The 14,914-nt window shown below is 40.5% G+C and overlaps 1 protein-coding gene across 6 annotated transcripts in view; it reads left to right on the forward strand.

Moving 5' to 3' along the window:
- Nucleotides 1-14,914, forward strand: part of LOC102304313 (zinc finger protein 516) — a 63,610-nt gene that overhangs the window by 26,089 nt on the left and 22,607 nt on the right. Inside the window, exon 1 of one of the 6 annotated variants that reach the window (XM_014338525.2) lies at nucleotides 2,820-11,176. The exons of the other annotated variants lie outside the window; for them this stretch is intronic. The gene's annotated coding sequence lies outside the window, so the exon portion shown is untranslated. Of the gene's footprint in view, nucleotides 1-2,819; nucleotides 11,177-14,914 lie in introns of those variants that run through there. 6 annotated transcript variants of the gene reach the window in all.

A 14,914-nucleotide genomic window follows, 5' to 3' on the forward strand; every position in this document is an offset into this window, starting at 1 on the left:
GTGCTATCTGTAACGTCGTACTGGCTTACTGCTGTACATATACTGATATGACTCCTTTAAATGCATATTGATTTTTTTTTAATTTGGTTTGTGTCCCAGAAGCAGGTGGTGTACTCAGATTTAAGTATCTGGGTAGCAAGCTCTGTGCCATGAGAGGTAGAACTAAGGAGGAGGTTTTACGGAGCTGTGTGGATGAATTAGAGTACTTGTATGAGCAAAAAAAATCAGTTTGGGCCAAATTTAAGTTCAAATTTAGAACTTCTGTTTCTATTTTCAAACGTCAATGGAATTATTATGGGCAGCTTAAAACAAGTGCTGCTACTAAATGTGTGGAACTAATTTAGACTGCCTTATTAGATCAGTTCAGTGCATGAGGTATTGGTTAATTCTACAATAAATACGTAATTAATTAGGCTGCATCACACTGGAAATATAAGCAACTAGTTTCCTTAGTCTCCTGCCCTGACTCTTTCCAATGCTTCCACATTATCGTCCACGTGTACGACCACATATATGATCCTAAACTATATTTCTTGCTATGACAGTGCCATATTTTCTTTTTCCTTTTTGTATGGTAGAGCCCTGCTTATCTTGAATTGATATTATTGCAAATGCAGGTTTATCAGCAGACTTTGTGTCTGCCTCCATGTGTTTATGTTTCTTATTAGAAGTTAGCTGTGTCCATTTTTAGTAACCCATCCTGCCATCTTCAGTCAGTACAATGTGTTGTGTAAAGTTGTCCACTGGTGCAGTTTGGAGAGGGGGACTGTGTGTAATCCTCAATCCTCTGTCCCTCACTTCATGTGTGAGCTGTTGCTTTTTAGCAGTGGTTAGGTGGCTGGTTGCCTGGTTTAAATGGCCTGGGTAATGCAAGCAGCTCCCACTGGAGGTTTCTGATCTCTTTAGGGAAAGCTGTGCAAACATCACTGTTTGATGCAATATTTGCCTTATCCTATATTATCCTCAGCTGCCTGTCCAATTTAATGACTCAACATTAAGTGGTGAGCTGCGTCAAGCTGCTACAATTAAGAATTTGGGCTTTTTCTCAGACTTTCATTATCAGAATACAAAATTGATTGTTCACCAAAAAGAAGACTTGATGGGTAGATTGCTACAACTACATAACTTGAATGGTTATGGCTAAGCACATAACTCTAACCCTTCGTTGTCTTAGAGTTTTTCTTTAATATAATATACAGTCATCTTGGTGCGATAGACAAAACTTAATTCAAATTCAGTCAGATATCTCCTGGAAGTTAAAGAGTTCATCGAGATCGAGCACAGGCAAAGTTGCCAGACAGCCTTTTTTTCTACAGTTTGACTTGACCTTCAGGAGGTTTTTCATCTTACATTTTTAAAAAAGTTAACACAATAGAAAGGTATGGAACACAGTGAATTAAAAGATCCTACAAAGTTTCTCTGATCATGAATTGAACCATGGCCATTGTGGTTGTGTGGTATGCCTTAACCACTGGTGCACCAGACATAATATTTCAGGAACAATATGTTCTGTCCAGAATTGAATGATAAACTAACTCATTAGCAGTGTAGGGACTAATGCGTTATTAGGTAACGCGTTACAGTAACTGCGTTATTATTGTGGTAACGAGCACGGTAACTAGTTATTATGCCAAAATCAGGAACGCGTTTACCGTTTCTGGGATTTAGATAGGGTCGTTATTCGTTACTTCGTGTGTTGCGTTCGACTTACCTCGGAAATTGAAACACGGACCTGGGAATGATGTCACACTCGAGTAAACGGCGTTCTGGTTAGCCTCGTCAGAGAAGTCAGGGTTCCAATATGGCGACGCCCTCGAAAACGGTTGTTTTGCTAGCCCTCTACAAAAACAAATTACTATTAAACACATATGCAGCTCATCTGCAGTCTGGAGTTACCTACATCTTCCTACTCGGAAGGCAGAATTTCCGAGTTCCGAGTACAATCGAAAGCACCACGACTGCAGTTTCCGTGTTGGACATAAAAAGTGCACGTGACGCTGTGACGTAGGCTAGAATCTTAGACCACTGAAGCACTAAATCTACCATCATATTTTATTTATCTACATGACCTGACTGGAGGAAATATTATTTTGGTTAAATATTGACTATTTATGTGGCTAAAAATATTTATTATTTTATTTTTCTTTGTGAGGTTGAAAATACTTTTAAGTTTGCCCGCCATTACTGAACATGAGGTCTCCAGTTGGTGCAGTTCAGCTGTTTTCAGTTAAGTTTACAAAGAATGGACAAACCTCACTGTGTTTATGTTGAACCATTTTTGCACTAAATTATTTGCACTATTTTGATACCTACAGCTCCTAAATGGTCTGAGGTACAGTTTAGTGTTGGCACTGCTAAAAGTATACTTTCTACCCATTTCAATGGTAAAAATAAATATACCTTTCAAAAGTTTATGTCGTGTTTTGTTATCCACTGCTTCTTCCTAGTGATACTACGTACAAAGATTAGATTTATAACACTGTTGCATCAACCCCAAAATTATGTGTTTGCATTTATAGAGGTTTGAAACAATAGAAATAGATTAAAACAGACAGATAAAAAGTGAGACACAAAAACAAACATTGTTCATTTCTAATTTAGTTTCATTCATTTCATCATTAACTTGCACTCACACTACTACACTGACATTTTAGGTTCAGGCCATTAGGTGACACAGTGCATTTGTGGCAGGATAGCACTAACATGTAAGCAAGCTAGAAGACTGGCATCCTTGCTGGTATCCAGTTATGGAAGCAACACATTAATAAGAGAATTCTGAATAAAACCAAAGTTAATTTCCCTAGTAACTAGTTACTTTGAAAGTAACGAATAACTTGAGGTAACTGAGTTACTTTTGATAGAAGTAACTAGTAATGTAACTAAGTTACTAATTTAAAGTAACTTACCCAACACTGCTCATTAACTTCATAAAGTCTGTTGTAGACTACTGTAGCTCCATGAACACACTGTGACAGCTAAAGAAAAAGGCAAAGCCTGACTCTGAAAGAGTCTAAACACACTATTACTCTTTGAGGCCATAATTAGCCCCAAAGTTGCTTTGAGGTAAGCTACCAGAAGCATGGTAGCATATCAATAGCTAGAGTAACAGCATGCTCTTTGTGATTTTTAAAAGAGGTAACACATGCTAACCTTCCAGATTTAGCATCTTAACATGTTTACATTTGCTAACAAATTTAAATTTGGTGCTCAATGAAAATCACATTTAGTACAGGTTATGCTCATGAAAGTATTATCTCAATAAATACTCGAACGTCAATAAAAGTTAATGGAAAGTCATTGTGTAGAGTTTATCTTGGAACACAAACGTTAGCCAAAAAAGGTATTTCTACAAACTAGAGATGTCAAGCTAACTTAATGATGGAACTGTGTGTGATTGTACAGAGCAAAAGTTATGTGGGCAAGTAGGCTACTCTTTATAGTTGTTATATACCTTTGTTGCCATCGTGTTTCAATCTGAATCAAAGTACTATGATAAACCATGTTTATCATCAGTCAGTGAGGTGCAAAATATATAAAATTCAGCTGTTTTAATCATATAGCGCTGATGCCCAGCAGCTATCACCTCAAGGAATTTAATATTGTATACTACAGACCTTACAAATTAAAAGTACCACTGAATGATTTTTCTACTGAAAGCTTCAGTTTTTATTTAGCAATAATAAATAACAGGAAAATATAAGAACTACAAAAATTATTTCATTACTAAAACTGTTGTTCAAAAAGTCTGAAAACCTAGTGTTTCAGAAGTATTAGAGAATTTGTTATAGTTTCACAAACTCATACACTGCATGTACAAGATACTTGAATACAGCAATTTGTTATCATTAACTTATTTGTTATCACATAACCTATTACTAGACAGGGTGGCAGCCTGACGTTCATGCCAGTATACGTTCTGCTTGCTTCTACATGTCAATATGGTAAACCCACTACTATGTAAACAGTGCAACTGGTGCAGATCAGGTTGTGGCATGGAGTTTTATTGCAAACAGGCAGCTTGCATAATTCTGCTTGTTTGCCAGTAGAATAAAGTGATCTGGTTTTCTTAGGCCCACCTGCATCTGGAGGGAAAATAAACTGACATTGTGGGCTGATTTAGATGCATATGGAGTGTTTTCCTCCCTGTTTTGTCATATGTATATTCATCTGTTAGAAACACTTGAAGTGTCTTGGATGTAATTTACTTAGTCATTCACAGGTTTTTCATGTTTTGGAGTTTTTGTGTGTCACCTACGCAGGTGTTGTTCATCTTCCTTTTTTTTGTCATGTTTTGCAAGAAAACTTGTCAAATGTGACTTTTGGCTGCTGCTTCTTTGAAACAAGCTTGTTCAGTTAAACCTCTGAAGACAGATGTTCCATCAGTATATATAGTAGCAGATTTAGATCTCTTTTTTTCACTGTTATGTACAAACATTAGAAATCTGTAGTGGGAGATTTGTTGTTGTTGCCTGTTTGATTTAATATTTTTCAAGTAAAATATATCAAAACAAAGTAAGAAAATTTCCTGTGTTTAAGAGCTCATGCAGGTATATGAAACGTGACAAACAGACATGCATGTTCACACGCACACATCCACATTTGAGCTGCACAGCTTGGTTGGAGGAAGAGGGGAGGGGGTTGTTACAGTGTAACTATACTAGCAGATTGTCTCTGTAGGACTGTTGGATGAATGTTAAGAGACAGTGCATTCTAGCCAATTTCCTGTGCTGTGGTTACTCTGCAAATAATCGCTGTGATGTCTGGTATTGGTGTTTGGACTCTGCTCTCCTGAAGAATTTGATTACAAGCAAAAAAAAAGGGAGAAAATGCAGTACTAATGAGCTAAAAGTTTTTTTTTTCTCTTACCAATCTTCTCAACAGACAGTGGTGATTTGCAGTCCAAATTCCTAAAAATATTGCATACGCCTGTAAAATGGACATCTGCAGTGTGCAGCTCCAATGCTGCAGCTCTCACACTCTCTCTTTCTACCTCGATCTCCCACATCTTCCCTTCTCGCTCCTCTCAGTCAGCTCTTATTATCCTAATCCATCTCCTGCCATGACTTTACATCACTATTTACCACTTATCTTCCCTCTGCTGCCCTCCTTCTCATTATTTGCTCAGCCTTTTCTACTCTCCCTGACATGCATCTATCTCCCTCTCTTGTTTCTGATGCTGCCTTGTTTTCCTCTGTATTGGTTTAGGGTTTTTCCACTGGGCGGGTTAACAAGCCAGCATGATTTCATCAATGTGAATCAGTCAGCCTGATAAGACGTGACCCAGATGGGATCTCCAGTTCTTTTTATACAGCCATCAATCACAACTACCTAGCCACATAAGCTCACACTAACAGTAATGCCTGTCAGCCTGTGCACAGCCTGAAATATGGCATGTAGCTTTAGTGCGCTCTTTAGAAAAACTCTGTCCCACATGAAAGACTAACAATGTTTGTTATTCTCATCTTGCATCCCCAGTTCCTGCTTGTTGCTTCTTTTTTTAAATTATTTTTGGCTATGAAATCCTGGGCAGATGTTACAGTCAGTGTACACACACACGTACACACACGTGCACACACACGGACACATAAACAACTCCCGGAATATTCCTCATAATGGTCAATAATAAGTTTACAGTAACCTCAGTGAACTTTGTGGAATCTTATATTTGCGGTGGTGTCACTTTCATATTCCCACTGTAATAATCCCCCAAGGCCCACTATGTTTCTAGGTCAGTGATTTTATAGACATTTGCTTTGTATGCTAAAAAAGTGTTAGCTTAGGAAAGAAATAGAAAAGTATACTGATACACCTCTCTTGTCTGTGCAGTAAATGTTAATCTAACACCAGCAAATTAGCTTAGCTTCCAAACTAAGCAAATTTGCTTAGCTTAGCTTCCTAGCTAATGTTGCTACATCGCTGCAAATTGTCTCTTTGTTCTTTTAAACGCACTCTTACAGCATAGAAGCAAAAAAACAAACAAACCAGTCCTAAATTTAAACTTGTTATGTTTTCTCAAATTTCAACTTTTACAGGTTAACAAACAAAAAAACAAATCTTGTTTTCAGTTATTTACTGCAAATTTTCATTTTGAAGATGGCAAACCATGTCTGTTCTTTAAATTATTGTGGTTTACTAACAATACAAGTAGCACAGTCTGTGTAAAAGATGACTGTAACTGCTGTGACATTACCTATTTGTTTTTGAAGTGCCCTTTTAACACCCCCGACCGTTTCCATTGTTGTCATCCTGAGAGCCAAATTACCCCCCAGATGTGATGAGGAGGGGCGGGTCTGACTCTAAACCTACTTGGTTAAAGACCTCTGACCAGTTGTTAGCCAGTGAGTTTCAGTGTGGTTTCATACCACAGATAATCCTCTATTTTGAAAAATAGATTACAAAATAGACTCTATTGTTTATCCAATACGACCCAAAATGAGTAACTGAGCCCACAAATTAAACAGTAAAATGTTTACGAGGGCTAAGTCAGAAATCTGTTTCCCCATAGACTTTTATAGAGCTGAAGTCTTTTTGCAATCACAACTATCACCATCTGGTGGCCTTCAGATGTAATGCAGGTTAAAGGTACTTCTGTGTGAGCTACATCATTACTCAGTGAGCAAATGGGTGACTGGCCAAGTTGTAGCTCTACATTTGTATGGCTGTCCTAAGTAGTGGTTTCCCCCTCATCTGAGAGGTTTGCGAGGATAAGTACCTCTAGAAAAATAGTGCATCAGAAACTACTCAGTAAGCTCTAGTTTTCTCTAATAATTTGGACAGGTATTTACACAGAGATAAATTAAGTTAAACACTGCAAATGTGGGCATCATTACCTGACCTTTGTCTTTGTCTGGCTTTTTTCTTTTTTGTGTGCTATATTAGAAATCTTCATTATAGAAAGTAATGCTTATGAACTTGTTTTCTTCACGGTGTCTTTGAATATTTAGTCCTCGTGGGTTTATAAAGGGGAAGTGCCACTTACCTACTAGGCCAAAAACAATCAGAAGTTCAAGGTATCGGCTGAAAGAAGGAGCGCTAATTAAGCTAATGATCTGCTGGCAGTGACTTCATATCTGTGGAACAGGTTAAGTGTTTCAAAAGAATGTGAAACTTGTGTGGGCTTGGGTTAGGTTATTAATGTAGCTTAGCTTTAACTTAGCAGTACACACAACAAAGTGTTTTCATGCACATTTGACTACTCAGTTATTTAAATGTATTAGCTATATATTTACCTATATATTATTATTGTTTGACAGCTTTACATTTACTTTTAAGTTTAAGCAGCTGACGCACACACACACAGATGGATAGAAATGCTACGCCAGTGTGCTCTGCTATGTTTGCCTACCACCTAACATTCAAAGCTGTATAACTGAACTGACCAAAAATAAGTGAAGTTCCTGTGTGAAATGTGCGTAGACTGTAGTCTGGTGCAATTATTGAGAATCTTACTTCCACTATAGTGTAACTCTGACATTGTTAGAAACAACAGTTATGCACCATGTCAGTGGGCATTAATTCAGCAAGCTAGCCATGACTTTATTATGCCTGATATTTTTGTCATATACCATTAAAACAAGCTATATGATAGCTATAATAATTACCTGCGACTCTCCCATCCACAAAAGCAAAAAAAGTGAGCATGGCATTACTTTTATTTTACGCTCTTATTCGCAAATCCACATACAACGATGTCTTTAAACTTTTTTTGTATTCTATGTAGCAGTTTTTCCAAGGGAAGTAATTGAATTTTGCCCTGAGGTTACTTTGTTTGGAGTTTTGTTAGTTTAGTGTGTGTGTGTGTGTGTGTGTGTGTGTGTGTGTGTGTGTGTGTGCTTGTACTCTATTTCAGTGTGTGAACACCCCACAACAACAACAACTGGCTGTTTGAGCCCACACACTATTTCTGTAGTAGAGCCATCAGGAGATTTCTGTGGAAACCCTCCCATCCTGTATTCCATACACACACACACACACACACACACACACACACACACACACACACACACACACACACAAGGACTCAAAAACAGATCCGTTGCCCTGTTTGGTTCTCATATGTGCTCTTGACAACTCTTGCAGGATGTGATCTTCAGATTTTGCCCAAAGGTAAAGGTTTGAAAAGAAAAGCACAGCAAGTAACGAAAAAGCAAATAACCAAGCAAATCAGCAGCCAAACAAACTGTATTCAAGCACACACACAAAACCGCCCCACATATTCTGAGAGACACCTAATGCAACACCTCGGCATGGACACCTTTTACGTTTTCCAGCAGAACATTGGACGCTAACACATTTTAAATACTGTGCTGAGGAGGGTGATGTTGAAATTTGAGATAATGTTTGTGGAAACTCTCCAGTCTGAAGTAAAATTTCAGCCTTTCTAAAAAGCTGCAAGGGGAATCATGATAAACACAAGGCTTTTAATAAATCGCATTGCCATAGCTAGCTGGTAAAATAAGCAATAAGTTAGTTAATTGTGATTTTTGTGAGTCAATTACAAAAAGATCTTCTTGGCTGTTGTCTCAGTGATGCTCGGTCTTTGTGCTGTTGTTTGGGCGACTTAGCGCAGGCTCAGAGACGCCCATTAGTATGCAACAGCTTGATCAATACAAAATTTACTCTATCCCTCTCCCACGTTGATTGTGTGCAAGCGACATCTCCACGTGTTTGCACCTGTGCGCAAACTCGCTAACCGCCTGACTATCTCGCCTCAGCAAGCCACAAAATAAAAGGGTTACATCAGAAAGTGTGACAGGGTGGAAGACTGGTGGCCAACTTTGAGGTCGCTGGTCTAATTACACTTCAGAGAGATTGCAGAGGTCGCGCGGGGCTGCGGGCGAGACTGAGGAGAGTGCAGAGGAAGAGGATGAAGAAGGCAGGGAGAGTGGACAGTAGGGAGTGGGGTTAAAAGAGATGGAGAAGTTTCAATTTAACTCTACTGCACGAGTGGCTATAGTGCCTTCGCCACTGTGCTTCTTCTTCATCTTTCTCCCAACCCTAATGCCTTCAGTTTTACCCTGAGACAAAGCATATAAACGAGTTGCATTTGCGGCCTTTCACACAGATCCGAGCAGTAAAGAATGAAACGTCTTATCTTTGATCAAACACTGCTGCGACTCTCTAAATGACTTGTTTGTTTTTGTGTGCAGAACGGTTCTGCTTGAGTGGCCCTAAATGTCTTTCCATGTAAGGGAAAATCAAAAAAGATCCCCTTATATAAGGACATTCTGATCATCCTTACATCCACTCCAGTGCTTTAGGATTAAGACTTGGATTTAGGGGTTGTGGTTAGATTAATGTTGGGCTCGGGGTTAAAGTTAGGTTTAGTGGCTTAGGAACCAACGATTAAAAAACGCAGTCTTGCACAAGAAGTCTTGTCTTTCGCAAGAAACGTGTCTGCTCGTTTTTGAACTTGGAGGTAATTTACGCGAGGGTTATGATGGTTTAGTCTGCGCTGCATGGTGACAGTAGATCCTAGTTTGTGTATGTGTGTGAGGAATGCTGCTGTGGTTTAGGAGAGGGCTAGAGACGGTGTGTGTGTGTGTGTTGAGGGGGGCACTGTGGGCAGGAGCACCCAGGGGTTAACGAGCGGTGTGAGAAAAACAGGCAGAGTTTGAGAAGGAGGGGGAGGGAAATATGCACACACTTATACACACACACGCTCACACTCACACACACACACACACGCGCACACACACACACACGCTCACACAGTGTGTCTCAGAGGAAGCCGAAGATGGTTGGGTCCATAAGAGCAGGCAGCGCTTGTTGGCTTTATACTTGTGGGAGCAGGTATCAAACAATGGAAAATGTAGTGTTCTCACAATTCTTGGCAGGGGGGACAAAAGTACTGGCCTTTATCCATTTTCATGTGATACACGAGAAGCCCCAAAATATTAATAATAAATAAATAAATAAAAAAAACAGGTGTCTCTTTTGATTGCAGTTGCAGCCACAGTGAATCGTACTGAAAGACAAAAGCCTCCATTGCAGTGTGTTTGGTTAGTGTGTGGGCCTGAGAACTGCACTCTTCTTTTTCCTGACCCGTCCAGTAATCCCACAAGCATGGGTGGGTCACTAAAATGTAACATGACAGTATTATTTATTGACCCAAACACCTGCCACTTCCTACACACACACACACACACACACACACACACACACACACACACACACACACACACACAAAAGCGCACATACATAAACAGAGACCCAGTGGGATCTTTCTGTCCAAAAGGCCCTTCTCACGCAAATAGAGTAGGCAGGCAGGATCCCTTCTCAGTCTATTTATCAGAGAAGGGGGGTGGCGGTTTGAGGAGAGACAGACAGCATGGACCCCCTCTATTGTTCTGGCTGGGTTTAAGGGATGGGTGGGGGGCGTAGGGATGGGACCAGGGATAGGATGGGAATTGGAGACCCCAACAATGCCACAAAACCCCCCACTGCTCTTCCTGCTTATGAGAATGACCTGCTCTGACAAGAGAAGGAAGAGAGGGAAAACTATAATATCACTCAGCCCACACCGGACCCTGATTGGTCAGAGATCTGGTTATAGATTAGCCCTAAGTGGGATTCAGTTTGGAGTCACAAAATCTGCCAGACCTCGTTCAGAGAACACCAAATTCTTTAGGGGTGGGGTGCAGGATGGCAAAATGGAGGAGGTCAGAGCTTGTCATTAGACTATGTTTAATTTGTTAAATACACAATCAGAAGAATCAGGCATGAGTGGGTACAGACAGTCTGAGCCAGAATCAAAACAAGTCATTTAAAACTAGTCACTTGTGGGCATCGCAGCTAGCATTACCAGGAAGAATCCAGCACAAAATGGGACTAAAAGTCTTGAACCCACATCTGGACCACATCCATCTGCAGTTCATCTCTAAAGGAAGTCCATCTCCTGTCTAGCTTTCTCACACACACACACACACACACACACACACACACACACACACACACACACACACACACACAAGCATATTTTTGGTTTATGGTGGAGATATGTGAAAAATGTTGCAGGGATGATGACATACATTTCTTAGCAGTGCAGGAATAATGTACACAATTCTGAACATATTTTACTGACACAACATGTTTTTTTTTTTTCTAGAGTGAAGAAAGAAAGTTTTATGTGTGTTTTCTTCTCACAGCTGCTGACAGGATTTTTGGTATATGGCATGTAAGTCAATAAATAGTACTTAACAGCAACTGGAGCAGAAACTGATCTGTGAACCACAAAAAGTTGATTCTTTTTTTGCTTGTTTTTTTCCCCAGCTACAGCATTTTTACCCTAAAAATGTCAGAACTCTCCTGTGTGTGTGTGTGTGTGTGTATGTGTGTGTGTGTGTGTGTGTGTGTGTGTGTGTGTGGTGTTCCCTTTTTTTTTTTGTGAACATCCTGTAGGTGTGTGTTAGAGATGCCTATCCGGCTGTGGTCTATTTCTCTCTCTTCATCGTGGCACATACAGCAGACCTCTTTGTCTGCCAGTTTAGAGCTGGGTGGGAGGTGAAGAGCAGTTTGTTCATAATGGATTATTGATTGGTCTGAGAATACACTGCGTGTGTGTGTGTGTGAGTGTTTAAGACTCCATCGCCTCTGTCCCACTCTGAGCATTGAATGTCTCCACTTTATGAGCAACTGTATAGAGGATAGTAAGTTTATTTGTAAAGTGCTCCCTGTATGTTATGCTCCCTGAAGCTCTGTGTGTGTGTGTGTGTCTGTCTGTGTGATGTGTGTGTGTGTGTGTGTGTGTGTGTGTGTGTGTGTGTGTGTGTGTGTGTGTGTGTGAGAGAGAGAGAGCCCTTTCTGTATGTGCTGTTAAGCTATCAATGCTGCCTGTATGAAACAGTGGTAAAAGCCAACATTGTGCATATACGGACGTTCAAAAGATGTGTGTGTGAATGGAACATTAAAAGACCCCTCTGTTTTGCTTGTTGATTCCACAGTTCCCCCTGCGTGTGTGTGTGTGTGTGTGTGTGTGTGTGTGTGTGTGTTTATTTTAACAGAAGGTCCACTCTTTATTTTTCTCCCCCTCTGTCTATTTTTTTTTTCATAACCTCAAATGCTGATCTCTGTGCTGCTGTGTGGGAGGGAAACAGATCCCATCTCTGCTGAAGGATGTCCCACATGAGAATGACCTAGAGTCGTTACCAGTGATAAGGTGACAGCATGAGTGACTGACTGCGTTATGAAAGCCAATCTCCTCAAACCCGGGTACGGGAGATTTGTGCCGTGGACGCCTCTGAGGCGACTGCTGTGATGAAGGCAGAATGGTGGCATTTTCTGTCACAAAAGAGCAAAAAGGCGAGGGCGAGCAAACGGTTGCAAAAACTGTGCAGCCAAATGAGAGCATGCCTTTTACTCACATGTTTTCTGCAGGCAGAATATACGGCCTCTAGAGGGTGCTGTTGCAGCTGGTACTCTTAAATAAATTGTGCTTGCCTTGCTACCAGTGGTGGATCTAAATGGATGAAGCTTGGTTTTTACGTCTGCCTTTGCGACGGCACTGCTGCGTGAAAACAAATCTGTAAACAGATCCTCTGCTTGCACAGTTTGACACAGTTTTGTTTTTTGTTTTTTGAGATTCTCTCCAGATGTGAACCCCGGAAGATCCAGAAACAAACAAAAATAAAAAAACGAGCCAAGCTGCTCTGTAAAGGTTGCGCAGGGTTGGGAAAATGAGAACGGATTTCCTCCTCTTACCGGTTTACAACTGCTAGGGTTTGGCGTTCAGAAGGCAGATCAGCTGAGGTGAACGTGTCAGGAAGGAAGACAGGAAAAAGATTGGTTTTTTTTTTCTTCTTCTTATTTGATGCAGCAGTCATTATCAGCTGAGTTTGTGAGACTCAAAGGAGGCTTAAGTGTCTGTTAATGGCATGTCTGATATCTGAGTGGCAGTTTTGCCAACTGGGTTTAGACTGATCATTGTGTTTGAGGGCGATCTGTTTCCTGCAAGTAACCAAAAAAAGGTTAAACACTCCAGTTACGAAGTAGCTGAACTAAACACAGTAAACTAGGATCATTTTCCAGCTATGTGCTCTCACCATCTCCAGTCCTATTAATTCTTCCCCTCTTACTGTGCGCGAGGTTAATTAGCTGGAGGATGTCAATGGCAGTCACAAAGTGGAATGGGCTCCGTGTCTCAGAGAAAATCTCCTATCCATTTATTGTGCCACGGTGATCTTTAGTAGAGCTTCTATCTCTTTTTGTTTTTGATGACTTTGATGATTGGTCATTTTCTGTTTCTCCTGGACTGTTTCTCTCTCCTTAAGCCAATTTGTCTTTTTTTTTTTTTTCCTTCTTCATCCTTTAGCCTCTATGGCGACAAGCCTGCATTGTTTCCCTTCTGGTGGTTAATCTCATTACATTTCAATTGGCACATGTGCTTGTCTGGTGGATGACAGGCTTACAGTTGAATAGTCTCAACCCCTCCCAACCCTCTTGACCCCCAGTCAGCAAGGCCATTTAATAGCAAATAAGATCATTATCCTCTGTTTTTAGCGCCAGAACTGGAAAAAACTACTAAGTACTAATGAGTAACATTAGGCTGGAGACAGAGAGCAGATGGAACAGATTGAGGGGAAACTGGATAAATGGCTGTGGGTAGATGGCTTTGTTTTCCTTATTGTCCCTCATCACTTGAATTTCTGTCTGTTACAGTGACAACTGGAGTCTTCTCGTGATAATATTTGGCTCATATAACAGTTTATGAATATCTTCTCTAAGATAGCTACATAAATTAAACACTGCGCCATGGGTCATGGTGTTAAAATAATAAGGCCTTAGCAATTACAGCAGCAAACTGTGGTGCTCTTTCAGGAGGCTGCACAGATGAAATGCAGATCATGAACTTACAGTAGTAATTATTCTACATACAGTGAGACTTCTAATGCTTCTGATCTAAATCAGCAGCTATGCTAGCGGCTCTGTGACACTAAATTTAGTGCAGTGCGCTGAAATTCTTAAAATGGCATTGAAATATTGAGCAGGTCTATTGTTATCTAGTTTTCTTTGTATTAGCATGTTAGCATTTGTTGCCACTAAAAACAGAGTGCAGTTTAGACAGATGAGGATTTCATTAGTAATTCATTCATAAACTGACAAACTCTTGTATCAATTCTATGCAAATCCACGACACGACATCAAAGCCCAGTGCATCCATTAGGCCTCAGTCACACAGGCCTAGAGACCTGTCAGCAACCCCCTGTCAACCTCCGTTTGCTAGGAAAAAATGTGTACCTTTTGACCAGCTGCTGTCTGTCACCAGCTAAAATCGGTATCAAAGAGGGTGTGACACCAAAAACCTTGGAGTTGCTTTTGTTTCCATCAAATTGCTGCAGTTTGCATGGACGGTGGCAAACTCCTTGCAAGTGAGCGTAGCAAAAGGTGAAAAATTGCTATTCAAACCTGAAACAGAGAACATTTGCCTTCAAATACAAGTTGTGCTTTAACGCTGCGTCCCGCACGTTTCAAAAGGAACAACTTTTGCGCATGGACTTTTCACAATTTTATTTCTCATTTGGAAAGTAGCTTCCAACTGATTGCAGACTAGTCCGTTTTTCCTTGCAAACGGTTGGTGACCATAGCAACTTGCTAGCAACCAAAGCAATCGCACGGAGGGTTTTCAGTATAGTACAACCTTTTGTTAACTGGTGTTTGCCAAAAGGTTGCCGACCACTCTCTAGGCCTGTTTGCCTGGGGCCTTACATACTGAGATCTTTTTAAATTGATAAGTAAAAACTTTGAAAAGGACCACAAAGGTCATATTTGGGGTGGCTGTAGCTCAGGTGGCAGAGCAGGTTAGCCACTAATCAGAAGGTCAGTGGTTCGATCCCAGGCTGCCTCCTGGCTGCATGCCAAATATCCTTGGGCAAGATACTAACCCCGTGTTTGCCTACTGGTGGTGGTCAGAGGGCCC

The sequence above is a fragment of the Haplochromis burtoni genome, unplaced genomic scaffold (genome assembly GCF_018398535.1).
Source record: "Haplochromis burtoni strain Fernald_Lab_line unplaced genomic scaffold, NCSU_Asbu1 Contig_240, whole genome shotgun sequence".
Classification (NCBI taxonomy): domain Eukaryota; kingdom Metazoa; phylum Chordata; class Actinopteri; order Cichliformes; family Cichlidae; genus Haplochromis; species Haplochromis burtoni.